The sequence below is a fragment of the Periplaneta americana genome, chromosome 14 (genome assembly GCF_040183065.1).
Source record: "Periplaneta americana isolate PAMFEO1 chromosome 14, P.americana_PAMFEO1_priV1, whole genome shotgun sequence".
NCBI lineage: Eukaryota > Metazoa > Arthropoda > Insecta > Blattodea > Blattidae > Periplaneta > Periplaneta americana.
Window position 1 is genome coordinate 147,237,810 of NC_091130.1, and position 14,754 is coordinate 147,252,563.

At 34.6% G+C, this 14,754-nt stretch overlaps 1 protein-coding gene and 1 long non-coding RNA gene across 5 annotated transcripts in view; both read left to right on the forward strand.

Annotated features, from left to right (window-relative positions):
• Positions 1-14,754, forward strand: part of LOC138713822 (rab9 effector protein with kelch motifs-like) — a 133,421-nt gene that overhangs the window by 19,136 nt on the left and 99,531 nt on the right. The window lies entirely within an intron of this gene.
• On the forward strand, positions 7,804-9,794 carry LOC138713821 (uncharacterized). The gene is made up of 2 exons (XR_011335992.1): positions 7,804-8,629; positions 8,730-9,794. It is a non-coding gene; the product is annotated as an uncharacterized lncRNA (long non-coding RNA).

Consider the following 14,754-nt stretch of genomic DNA (forward strand, 5'->3'; position numbering starts at 1 on the left):
CCTATGAAATTAGAGCACACTAGCAGCGTTGTCGTCGCAGCAGTTTCATGACCTCAACAATATGTGGCTTTAATGTCGCATGTGTCTAAATACACTCATTTTTGGTTCTACTAAATCAGAGTAAACGTTTGTGCGAGATCGTACGTATTTGCTTATTTTCCGCACAGAACCAATAAGCGGTAAGTGTGAAATACCACATTCAGTATTCCCAACGTAACACACATAACAATTTCCCTCTTCTTACCGCTTAAGCGCGACATTCATTTTAATGCTTTAGGCTTTTAACATATTATTTTTAGAGACGTTTAACATAGTAATAATTATAAATTGGAAACTTACCACTGCAATTTCACCTAAATTGCAATGTTAATTATTGTTTTTAAATATTTGCAAAAATTAAGTAAAGTCTACTACTCCACGAAACTTATTGCATTCCTGATACACGTAACATTAAGGAAGCCGTGAAAAAAATCAACAAAATTCCAGATGCCGATGTTATTACTGCAATATGTTATATAAATAATATTGTTAAAATATTAAAATGAAAAATAAATCATTACATAACCTTACTGTTTGTTTTAAGTTCGCATTTATAGACTGGGGGGGGGGGGACAGACGTATATCACGGCCTGCTGGAGTATAGTAAACACAGAAAACATTTTATAGCAACAATGTTGAAGAAAGATATTTTGGTTTTCCGAAGTTGCCGTCATTAAACAGAAACCAACATGGAGATTTCATTGCAACTAATTAGAAATTCGTCTTTCAGGTATGTAATAAACGATCTTCGCACAAAATAATGTACGATACACGAGCGGTATGTTTGTTTTCATGTTCTCGGAAATTAAAAAAGCTCAACTACGTTTCGCTTTTTCAATCTTTTCCTCCAACATGAAAACGTCAACATACCGCTCTTGTAACGTATATTACTATTGAATGACATCTAGGTGAGGCGTATTTTCGCCCTGGCTACTGAAACTTTACACTTACATGGCTAGTAGGCCTTTGAACACAGAAAGTTGAAGTGGAAAACTACCCAACTTACGCACTAGGGAAGGTATCCATTGTCGTCCCAGCAATTTCATGTCCTCAACAGTAATTAAATAATTATTTTTCACATAATTTTTATATTTCTTGGAAATTGTTCTTATTTTTATCACAGACGAATTTTAAAGTAGATAATAAATCGGGCAAATAAGCAAATATGTTAGTTTATGCATTTAAATATGCAAAATAAAAACATACAGGGTGTCCCATTTATCTTGTGCACCTATTATAACTTTTTTGTTTGGTTAGGTATTGGAATTTTTGTTCTTTGTGTTAGAACGAGGGGCTAACATGAGTGTGGAGATTTGGTGCATGTAACTACATTATTAGACAAGATACATGTGACGTTAGTTTTTCAAATAGCACTACATACTTTAATCATGTTACATTGATCACACACATTAAGACGAGTTCAAAAATGTATCACAATGTCACTTTCCTAATCAATAACAACAACAAAACGAAACAAAAACGTACTTTCAAGTGTGATAATGTTATGCTTTGAGAGTCACAGAAGAAGTTCCAATGGTGGCCATTCACATTAATGCACATTCGAAGGCGTTCCCAGCATGTTGCTGGCTGACTGGACACACAAGCCTGTCGAATGCGTTGCTGCATATCGTCTGGTGTTGTCAGAATGGTCTGGTACACACTCTCCTTTACAGTTCCTCACAGGAAGAAGTCGAGTGGCGACAGGTCCGGAGAACGTGCAGGCCACTACTTGGATTGTGGCGTCGACAGTTGTGGTTTGTTTACATGTTAAGACAGCAAACACAACACACGACGTGTATACGGACGTCAATCGTCTTTCGTTTGTGTAAGTTAATGTACAAGATGAATAGGGCACCGCAACAAACGGCACATTCTGATGGCATTTATTTTGCTTTTTGTTGTTGTTATTGATTGGGAAGGTGACATTGTGATACATTTTTGAACTCGTCTTAATGTGTGTTATCAATGTAACATGATTAAAGTATGTAGTGCTATTTGAAAAATTGATGACGTCAGGTGTATCTTGTACCATAATGTAGTTACATACACCAAATCTCTACACTCATGTTAGCCCCTCGTTCTAACATAACTCTCAAAAACAAAAATTACAATGCCTATCCAAATGAAACAGTTATAATAGGTGCAAAAGATAAATGGGACTCTCTGTATATGCATTTAAAAGAGAAAACCTCCAAAATATGCATTTATGCAAAATAAAGTTGGCTTTATTCAAACGTAAAAACCATGATCGACAAAGATCCACTTTCACTTCGTCAATGTGCCAAATCAATAAAAACATGCAATTGCATTAAGTTCCCGGTCTAGAAATTACATATTATGAAATATATATCGTATATCGCCAATCATAAAGAAAGCTCTTTTAATTTCTGCGTTTCCAGGATTTAACACTAGCAAGCAGTTTAGTTTTCTGTAACTTGGCAATGTTAAAAAAAATACGGTTTTTCTTTTCGAGTTTTTTTCTACAGAAAAAAAATATAAAAACGGCATTGTTAAAAAACTAGTTTTTCGAATTTTTTACTATAGAAAAAAATATAAAAACTGGTTGAAAAGAAAAAAACTCGTTATATGTCCGGTGTTTTTCAGTTTTCACCGCTCCTTCTCACCAGGGTTCAAATTCCGCTATGCGTAGCGGAATTCCGCTATAGTTGGCAACACTGCTTGCAGAGCGACTCCAGGGCCCATGTTCCAGCCTCCTGATAAAGGATAGAGCAATGATTTCTTGGAATTCTGTTGACTTGATGTCAGCACTCGTAACTATCTCAGAGAATCCAACTTTGTAAACACGGGTGGAGTTTCGCGTGATACGGTTCTTCCCGCCCGCCGCTGCCTGTTTATGATTCCACATCCGTCCCAGCAAGACAGCTGAGTTTTGAAATAAGGAAGTCAGATGCCATTCTGTACGGTTCCTATACCTGAGAAATTAAAATCGGGAATGTTTTATAGGTATTTAAAAACCAGATGAAATAGGCGTTTCCATAGCAACTGCTCATTTGATGGAATAGTCCCATTTGCTCAATGTTTTTTTTTTAACGTAAAATCCTCTATATGTGTTTTTTTTATAGTTTAAGTGATTATCGAATAGAAACCAAATAACTTATTGCTTACTAGCCGTACCCGTGCGCTCCGCTGCACCCGTTAGAAATAAATATAAAGTAATTACATAATTAAAAAGGACGTTTGATCCAAGGAACATTCGTGTTTGATAGAAGGCTAAATCGTTTATTATGTTACTTAATTTAAATTGTATTTAAAAAATTAAAATGCGATCATTTTGATCCAGAGACCACTCATTTGGTCATAAAAATTATTTTAGGAAATACAGGAAACGAATGCCTATTAAGTTTTCTGTGCATAAGAAGCTATTTTAATCTAATCTTTCCTCGATTCAGTCAGAAGTTACTGTAATAACATTATAGCATTATGTCCATCTATAGAAACTACACTTTCCAATGGTAAAATAATAATTAATTATACAAATCGGTTAATTTAGCTTCCGATATTACTTCATACAAACACAGAAACATTCTATGTAGACTATGTTTAATAGCTTTCGATTGTTGTTGTCCATAAGAAGCTATTTTAATCTAATCTTTCCTCGATTCAGTCAGAAGTTACTGTAATAACATTATAGCATTATGTCCATCTAGAGAAACTACACTTTCCAATGGTGAAATAATAATTAATTATACAAATCGGTTAATTTAGCTTCCGATATTACTTCATACAAACACAGAAACATTCTATGTATACTATGTTTAATAGCTTTCGATTGTTGTTGTCCAAGGCCCCTTATAGACGAAGTCATTTGTTTTTTAATTCATTACACCGCCTTAGATTGCAGTTATTTTAATTTTAAAACTCATTTATCTCATTAAATATCAGTCCTATCAAAATTTTGCAAAGAATAAAACTTATCGGAAATTATTTTTAAAGAAACTTTTGTTATGTAACATTTTTCACAAAAACCAATAATAAACGAGATATTTCGATTTATTTACTTCAGGCCTCCTAATAACCCCCCTTTTAAATAATGTATTTTGAATGCCATATAGCCTAAAATCTAAGTTACAACGAACTTAATTTATATTCCAATTTTCATCGAAATCCGTTCAGCCATTATCGCGTGAAAAGGTAACAAACATCCAGACAGACAGACAGACAGATATACAAACAAAAATTTCAAAAAAGCGATTTTCAGTTTCAGGGTGGTTAATTATATATGTTAGGACCAATTATTTTTGGAAAATCGAAAATTACCAGAAAAATTTCGGCTACAGATTTATTATTAGTATAGATTACAAAATGTATTGTAGCGCAGTATAAGTAAGTTTCGACATTTTCATGAAAATGCAAGTTTTCAGGATCTCGGGTATACAGGATGAAAGTAATATTGTTGTTGTTGTTGTTTAGTCAACTGTCCAAAGAGAGGTCTGAACCTCACTAGTGACACCAACATATGGGTTTAGAAGAAGAAGCTCTGCAATACATGCTCTTGAGAATCTGATTTCTTCTATAATATCTGGTGTTGATAAATCCAATAATACTTTTGCAGTTCTTTGTGACCTTACCAAAGCATTCGACTGTGTTTCGCATGATATCTTGAGTAGGAAATTAAATTATTATGGAATTTCAGATAATGAATTGGATTTGTTTAGAACTTATCGTAAACAAGCTGTATATTTTAATGGAAGCTGCTCGAAACTTGTTGCCGTTCAGTATGGTGTTCCCCAAGGTTCTGTTTTGGGACCTATAAACAGGTTAAACTCTTGAGTGTTGTTCTTGACTCTTAAGTTATTATCCACATAGGGAGATTCATCATTATAGTACAAGACATAATTACCCTAGGGTTAGATTAGCCAAGTCTAAAGAATGGTTTACATCAATTGTATTGTCTATGTTTAACAAACTTGCTTATAGTGCACTTAGTGAATGTTTTATAGGTATTTAAAAACCAGATGAAGTGCTATGTGTGTAGAGAACGACCAGGCGTTAAGTTGTTTTATTTTCGCATTATAAAGTGTATTGTGGTGTAGTATAAATAAGTTTCGACATTTTCATGAAAATGCAAGTTTTCAGCATCTCGGGTATACAGGATGAAAGTAATATTGTTGTTCAGGCAACTGTCCGAAGACAGGTCTGAACATCACTAGAGATAGGCCTACCAACATATGGGTTTAGGAGAGGAAGTTCTACAATAGATGCTTTTGAGAATCTGATTTCTTCTATAATATCTGGTTTTGATAAATCCAATAATACTTTTGCAGTTCTTTGTGACCTTACCAAAGCATTCGATGTGTTTCGCATGGTATCTTGATTAGGAAATTAAATTATTATGGAGTTTCAGATAATAAATTGGATTTGTTTAGAACTTATCGTAAACAAGCTGTATATTTTAATGGAAGCTGCTCGAATCTTGTTGCCGTTCAGTATGGTGTTCCCCAAGGTTCTGTTTTGGGACCTTTAAGAAGTTAAACTCTTGGGTTTTGTTCTTGACTCTAAGTTATTATCCACATAGAGAGATTCATCATTATGGTACAAGACATCATATCCACACCTGTGGAGTAACGGTTAGCACGTCTAGTCGCGAAACTAGGTGGCCCGGGTTCGATTCCCGGTCGGGGCAAGTTACCTGGTTGAGGTTTTTCCGGGGTTTTCCCTCAACCCAATATGAGCAAATGCTGGGTAACTTTCGGTGTTGGACCCCGGACTCATTTCACCGGCATTATCACCTTCATCTCATTCAGACGCTAAATAACCTAAGCTGTTGAAAAAGCGTCGTAAAATAACCTACTAAAATAAAAAAAAACAAGACATAATTACCACCTTGTGACCCCTAGGGTTAAATTAGCCAAATCTAAACAATGGTTTACATCAATTGTATTGTCTATGTTTAACAAACTTGCTTATAATGCACATATTGTTAATTTTAATAGGTGTGTTATTCGTGACTGGCTAATCAAAAACCCTTTTTATGATATAAATGAATTTATAGAAACTAGTGTTGATGTAGTATTTTAGTTTGTTTATCTTGTTTTTCTTTTGACTTTGTCTATGTATCTGTGATACCACGACTGTTTTTTTATCAATAAATCAACAAGGCATCACTTATGAGGCAACTAAGCCAGGAAATAATGGGGTAGGGTGGCCAGTTCCTTTCCCCCTCCATTGCATACATCGCCGACTAGATACATATTAAACTAATGAGACTTCAGATGTGTACTGTACAAAGAATTGTTCCTCCTCTGACACATATCGTCAAGTGAGATATATACATCAGTCAGAGGCGGAAAGTAATACATTTGAGAAAATTTCAATGTAGGCCTATTCTTTGAATAAAATACAACAAAAAATTGTAATACCGTACAGTATTTATTTTCATTGTAGAATGAAAGAATGTGTTTATATCATGATATTAACACGTAACGGGCAGAGCTCAAGAGGATTCCAAGTTAAGAAAAAAGCATTGGTTTTATGGGCCTTGCCTAGTACATTGTGGTAGGTAGACGTTTCTATGGCAACTGGTCATTTGTTGGAATAACCCCATATGCTGAATGCTTTTTCTTAACGTAAAATCGTATTTTCTAGTTGAAGTGATTATCGAATAGAAACCAAGTAACTTATTGCTTATAGATTATTTGAGATCATTTCAATTTTCCCTTTTTTTTCTTTCTCTCTCTCTGTGTTTTTTTTTTTTTTTTTCTTTAAGACTAGCGCTGTACCAGGTACAAGTTGCGTGCCGTAAATTCCGCGTTCTGTACGCTTCTAGCACTCAAATTACGTCGTTATGGTCGAGCGAGCTCGATTCGCTTGCGTATGTGAAGATATGCGCTTATTGAGTTGTAGTGAGAAATTTGAATTTTTATCATTTTTCAGTTTACCCACCAAAATCATTTGGCGTATGAAAAATTTTTGTACAAAGTTTCATTTCGTTATTTTTTTTATGTATTATTATTATTATTTTTTTTACATTTTTCAATGAAGTAAATCAATTTTACTGGAAGCAAGTAAAGCGATAGGTTTGGAAGTAAATCCCGAAAAGACAAAGTATATGATTATGTCTCGTGACCAGAATATTGTACGAAATGGAAATATAAAAATTGGAAATTTATCTTTTGAAGAGGTGGAGAAGTTCAAATATCTGGGAGCAACAGTAACAAATATAAATGATACTCGGGAGGAAATTAAACACAGAATAAATATGGGAAATGCCTGTTATTATTCGGTTGAGAAGCTTTTGTCATCCAGTCTGCTGTCGAAAAATCTTGAAAGTTAAAATTTATAAAACAGTTATATTAACGGTTGTTCTTTAGAGAGAGGAACAGAGATTAAGGGTGTTTGAGAATTAGGTGCTTAGGAAAATATCTGGGGCTAAGAGGGATGAAGTTACAGGAGAATGGAGAAAGTTACACAACACAGAATTGCAAGCATTGTATTCTTCACCTGACATTAAGATCATTAAATCCAGACGTTTGAGATGGGCAGGGCATGTAGCACGTATGGGCGAATCCAGAAATGCATATAGAGTGTTAGTTGGGAGGCCGGAGGGAAAAAGACCTTTAGGGAGGCCGAGACTAGATGGGAAGATAATATTAAAATGGATTTGAGGGAGATAGGATATGATGATAGAGACTGGATTAATCTTGCTCAGGATAGGGACCGATGGCGGGCTTATGTGAGGGCGGCAATGAACCTCCGGGTTCCTTAAAAGCCAGTAAGTAAATCAGGTTTCTCAAACACTAAGAAAGATAATAGGTTTGTTCCAGCAAAGAAACAGTGACTGTTTGCAGATTTGTTGTACCGCGCATGTGCGATATATGAACAGTATCTGAATGGTCAGAGATTTCTGTTGGAACGCTGAACGCTGAATCGATAGTTTGTATCGACATTAGTTGCAGTCGATTTGTTATCGACATATAACACAAAACATATGTTAACCTATAATATTATTAATTAGTGGATCCTAATTACTGTAATTAATTAAAGAATGGCAGAAAGTGGGTCTTCTACTGAATCTAGTGTTAGTCTTAGTGATTTCAGCGAATCATCTGACGAAGAGTTAGATTATCATTTACTTCAGTATAGAGAACGACCGAAAAATGAGAACTATTTCGAAGAAACTGTACCGAGGTACAATGCACAAGAATTTATGGAACATTTCAGAGTTAGCAGACAGGTTGCTGAAGGAATGGCCGAAAAATTTTCCCGTAGTGAATATTTTCACCACCAAGCGGGAGGCAACGGCAAGCTAGGCCCATTACAGTTTGTCTTAATTTTTTTGTGGTTTGTTGGCCATCAAACATCGTCTTTTCGTGATGTCGCTGACAGGTTCAATGTCACTATCAGCACATTATTTCGTGTAGTAAGACGAATGATGTACTTTGTAAGCAATTTATCTGAACAAATAATAATGTGGCCAACAGCAGATGAAATTGTTGAAATAGAACAGTATTTCAGACACAACCACTTCCCTGGTGTAATTGGAATTATAGATGGCACCCATATTCGTATCGACAGGCCAAAAAACGATCCCGATTCGTATTTGAATAGAAAACACTTCTATTCTGTGCAGGTACAATGCTTCTATTTGTTATTAAGCTTTATCGAATAGGCAATACATAGATTATGCTACAACATCCATATAAATTCATTTGTTTTTTTTCTCCCCTCAGTTGCAGGCAGTATGTGACCACAAAATGAAAATTAGAGATGTATTTGTTGGTTTCCCTGGATCTGTACATGACAGCAGAGTGTTCCGGAGGTCACCACTCAGTGAGAGCTTGCCACAGAAGTGTCATCATTTTTATTTGCTCGGGGATAGCGGTTACCCTTGTTTAGAAAATCTGTTGACTCCATTTCGTGACCGTGGGAATTTACGAAGAGCCGAAAGGGAATTTAACACAAGACTTTAAAAAAATCGCTACCTAATTGAGCACTGTTTCGGACTACTGAAACAGAAATTCAGGCAGCTCTATCATGTAAAACTGAAAAATATCAGGGACATTGTACATCTAATTCGTGCTTGCTGTGTCTTACACAATATTGCGATAGATGATCATTTTCAATATGAAGCTGGCGCGGAAAATGATGAAAGGTTATTGCCGCCTCCTGCAATAGAACTGGAGGATGAAGATGAGGAAAGGGATGAAGGGGGAGGAGTAGCTAGGAGGAATCAAGTAGCTTTTCATGTTCTTTAATGTAAGCTAAAAGAAAAGAAAAATACAAACATGTATAATATATATCCTGCCAGATGATTCCTGAAATATCTTTACCCGTATTATCATTTTAAATAGGCTACATTACATAACAGTAAGAATAGTATTAGATAGGTCTGTATTATCATTTTAATTTTAACTAGGCTATATTATTTAACAGTAAGAACAGTATTAATTAGGTCTGTATTATCATATTGATTTTAAGAGGTTACCAATGCATTATTTAACAGCAAGAATAGTATTAATTAGATAGTTATATGGTACCATAATACAGCATATCCCCTCCCAGTTTCAGTACATGTCGGGAGGCATGTTTACACCTAGGGCTACATTATTCTCGGCAATTTGCTTTAACAATTCATTTCTTTGTTCAATCAAATCATTCTTCCTTCTTCTTTCTTTCAACTTTTCCTCCTCTAATTCCATTTTCCTTTCAAACTGTTCTTTTTGTAATTTCAGTCTCTCCTGGTAATACTTCACTCTGTCTTTCCGTATGTCTTCCAATATATCACTTCTGAATTTTTTTTGTTTGTCTTTTCTATTGGATGACACGTTAGCTGAGTCCGAAATATTTTGCCTACTTGAACTACTGCTGCCATTATTGCTGCTGCTGCTGTTGTTCGATGCATTTGGGGTATGCCTACCTGGTTGATTCTGGGGTTGAGTTTCTGTGGTAGTAGCATTACTGTCGACTTGAGTTCTATGAACATCAAAATCGCGATCTACTGTGTTGCTTGAGAACAATAATTCTGGATACACATTCCTTCTCTTTTGAAAAATGGCATCCATTTCGTCGGCGTACTCAAATTGCTTCCTGCCTCTTCCAGTTTTATTATTGTTGTCGATGTACTTCTTGTAATTTCTCTCCACAACCCTCCATCTATTTTCACAGTTGGAAGGTGTGACAGTCACATTGAATTTTTTATTCATTTCGTGGGCTATTCTCTCCCACAATTTCTTCATATTCCTCAGTTCAAAGGAACCAACTTTATTTCGATATGCTTTATAGAGGTCAATCAAAATTTTGGTGTCATTATTCGACCAAGACTTATACTCAACATCCGCAATGCTATTTTCCAATCTTCTTTCAGAATTATTGTCATGGATAACAATGAATTCTTCTAAACCTGAGGAAATTGAATAATGAACAATAAATCGGTCTTCTATTTACGAACAATAATTAAACTTAAATGAATTTTTAGGCTTTCACGGTGACTATGATCATAATTAAGCCTAAGCTTAGGGAATTCCACCGTGTCCTGGAATTTGATTAAACTTATTTTACAATATGACCTGTATGTAAAACGTTACTTTTACGTTAAATTGCAATATTCTTGTACGCTAAAAATGACAAAATTACTTCAGTTAATAAGCAAATTAATTACGGTAATGACAAAAAATAAATAACCCTAACCAATTTACAATAATTTAATTAAGCCGAAAACAAGTTACTATTGTAGTATATATTAAATAGTTACATATTAAGGAATCATTTATATGGATAATGCTCACATTTATTGCAGCCTATGTTGTAAAATTGTAATTTTAAAAAGAGAATGTTTATATTTTAATAAACTCTGGCTTTACGTTAATATTAATTAAATTTAAATAAAGAAATTTTGTAAAACAGTCTAATATTTCATTGAATTTATGTGTTTATTCATTGCAGTATGTGTGTCCTATTGGACAACTTTTAATTATTTAAATGCAGATTTATTTTAATTTGCCTCAAGAAGATAGAAATAATACGAAACATAACCTGTCATCTTGTAAACTCTGTCTGTAATAACTATTAATTACCTTCCATTATAACACCACACTAAGGATATGATTCAATTTATATATTCTCAAATTATAAATTTACTTTATTTCAGATAGTAGGCTACTCTGTATTTATTTATGTCTGTTTATTGGGAATTACGCGGGTAAATTCAAGCATTTAGTCTACTGCGCATGTCTCTGATAAACAATTCATGATACAATACGCAAACTATTCTGGCAATACGAAATTGCCCGAGACTGCCGGGAAATGTTGCTGGAACATCGGATCAGAAGTCAGAATCATAGACTCTTGCTGCTGGAACAGCTTATTTTAGCAAGTGGCAATGTGCGCGTGTGTCCGGCTGTTACGGACAGTTCTGAATCTTGCTGGAACAAACCTAATACAATGCAATTTTTATGACACGTTTTAAGCACTATAGTCTCTAGAAATGTGTTTAATTTTTATGTCACTTGAAAAATATAAAATAAATAAAATTAATCAGGCGCGACAGCCCACGAAGGGCCATTACCGACTGCTGACCTCACGACTACATGATTCAGCAGAGATGAACGATTATCCAACCAGAACGGAGGTAGTCACTGGCTTGGCTCAGTCGGTTAAGGCGCTTGCCTGCCGATCTGAAGTTACGCTCGGGCGCGGGTTCGATTCCCGCTTGGGCTGATTACCTGGTTGGGTTTTTTACGAGGTTTTCTCCAACCGTAAGGTGAATGCCAGGTAATCTATGGCGAATCCTCGGCCTCATCTCGCCAAATACCATCTCGTTGTCACCACTCTCATCGACGTTAAATAACCTAGTAGTTGATATAGCGTCGTTAAATAACCAACCAAAAAAAAAAAGAACAGAGGTATCGTGTGTTAGCACGATGATACTCCCTGTCGTTAAGCCGGCTCGCGGAACTGGATTTCGCTACTTAAATTTCTTCCCCCATGAGGACGACACTACGGCGCGGAATTTGAAAAAATATAGTCAGTATAATTTTTTATGCATGATCTTAATAGGAAAATAAACATTCAACATCATTTTTATTCCAAAACACAAATGATAAAAAAATGCTCAGTTTCATTAGCTTTATTCAATTATTAAGCCACATTTTAAGCCACGAAACTAGAAGAAATTTTACTGAAAGAAATAATTGATCAACATTTCGTTGAAAACAAACAAAAACTGTATACGTTATAAAACTCAGTAGCGCATACACGTAAGTGCATTATGCCGCGCTTGGTTGACGTTATAAATAATAATGTCAGTATCTGACGCTGTAACGTGCTTGCAGTTGACGCCTGCCAGACTACTACTTAACTTCAGTGAGCTTATTTTTGTGTTTAATGTTACAAATGTCTGACACCGAAAAATTAATCATAGAAATCTATAGTGAGGTGTGTTTGTGGAATGCCGGAGAAAGTCATACAATGATAGATATGCCAAATAATAAATAAATAAACGAACGTATAAATAAATAGATAAATAAGTAAACAAGTAAATAAATAAAGGTAATGAGTGAATGAATGGATGAACGAATAAACTAATAAACAGGGAACGGATTTATATGGACTAAAAATATATGAAATATGTAAATATATATGTAGTTATTTTTACCGAAATATGGAATTAAATATGGATTTTTACCAAAATATGGAATTAAATATGGACTTAAAATTATAAAAAAAATGACTATGTACGTTAAATATTGGTACATTTTAATCAAACTAAACAAAAAATATAATGGACGTACCTTATCTTCCAATGTAGTTTCAACAAAACACAATTTTTATTGTCTGTTACCATAACAATAGGTTACAAACATTTCTTTCAAGTGCTGAAAAGTGAATCTTCTTCTATTGTCTCTGAGGATAGATTTATACTGACTAAAAGAGCGTTCGACGTCACAAGAAGTAACTGGTACATAATTCAATTTCACAATGTCTGCTGGGGATAAGTCCAAGTTAATCTTCACTGTTGATTCACCACTCATCACAGCAACAACCTTTTGTAGTTCTTCATATCCAGGGTTTTTTGAAAGTACAGTGTCCACCTTAGCTCTTACTGCATCTGCAACTTTACCTCTACCACGATTCAGTTGTTCCACAGTACTATTTATAATTTCAAAACTTTCAGATAGTGAAAGGTGCCTATTTTGGAGACTTTTGAGCGTTTTTATGATGCATGAAAATGTATGCTGAATGTGAGCTAAGTCATTCTTCACACTTATGTCACAGGTAACTGTTTTCGCAGTATCAATTGAGACTGCATCTTCAGAGTCCAATGCAAGGAGAACATTGTTAATAGAGTCTATATGTTCGGCATAATATTCAACTGCTTCTAGCCATGTACCCCATCTAGTTAAAATTGGCTTTGGTGGCAATGGAATTTCAGGGTACATTTCTTTCAACACGTTAACTCTACTGGGAGCTTTGAGAAATACTTTTTTCACTGATGAAATCAACAAATCTACTTTAGGGAAATTGTCTCTGACCACTTCTGCCACACGATGAAATGCATGCGCCACACAAGTAAAATGAGTCAATTTAGGATATACAACAGATAATGCTTGTCCAGCTTTGACCATATAAGGGGCAGCATCGCTAATAAAGAATAACACATTATCGTACATAATAGCCTTTGGCCACAGGATACCCATAGCTTCGTTGAACAGTTTAACTATAGTTTTGTTATTGCACTTTTCTAGAACATCACAATGTAAAAGAATTCGTTCAGAATATTGTTCACTTAACAAACCGATAACTACATTACCAACAAGTCTACCTTCTTTGTCGGGAGTCTCATCAATGGAAACCCAAATTGAACTATCTTTAATTTCATCTCTTATCTTCTGTATTGTCTCATCGTAGATGGATGGAGCATACGTCTTCCTAAGTGTTGACTCATCCGGGATTGTATGTTGAGTATATTTTTCAAGGAATTCCCTGAAGACCTTATTCTTTAGTTTGTAGAGAGGAATATCAGCAGAGATGAGAGAACGGCACAGGTCGATGTTAAACTCAGATCTTACATTCGATGTTGTTGGTTGTGTTAAAAACAATTGTCTCTGCTTGGAATTTAGTTGTTTGTTGGCCTGATGTTTACTAGTTGTAATGTGTTGTTGCACCAGGAACTTTTGTGTAGATGATACTGCACACTGACACAAATTACAAAATAATATTTTATTGTCAGTTGATAAACCATCTTCTTTAAATTCTGAAATGTAACTTGTTAGTTTTGATTTTAAATTGACTGAATGACGTACTTTTGGCATATTTACCGTCTTTATAGTATGATTTACAAAACTGAACCTATGTGTACTCTGACTGGCATTTAACTGTTGAGCTGCACAACTGAAGTCTGTTAAAAATTTTAAATTAAATTAATACAGTTTTGTAACTTACTTTCCCATTGTTGATAGGACTGCTAATTTTCAAATAACTCTGATGTTAAAGGGATTACTGAACATGTGTTTAAATCTCTATTGTTGAAATGTATTTTTAAAAGTTAATGGAATTTTGTTTTGTTTTATTGTTAAACCTAATATAATATGGACTGTTTTATATGAAATATGGAAAATATATGGAAATTAACGAAAATATGTACTAAACTCTAAAATATGGAAAAATATGGAAAATAAAAGTAGGATTTTTCAACCCTACACATTGTGAAACATAAAGATAATGCAAAATATAAATTATATTAGCTTTATAAGTAAA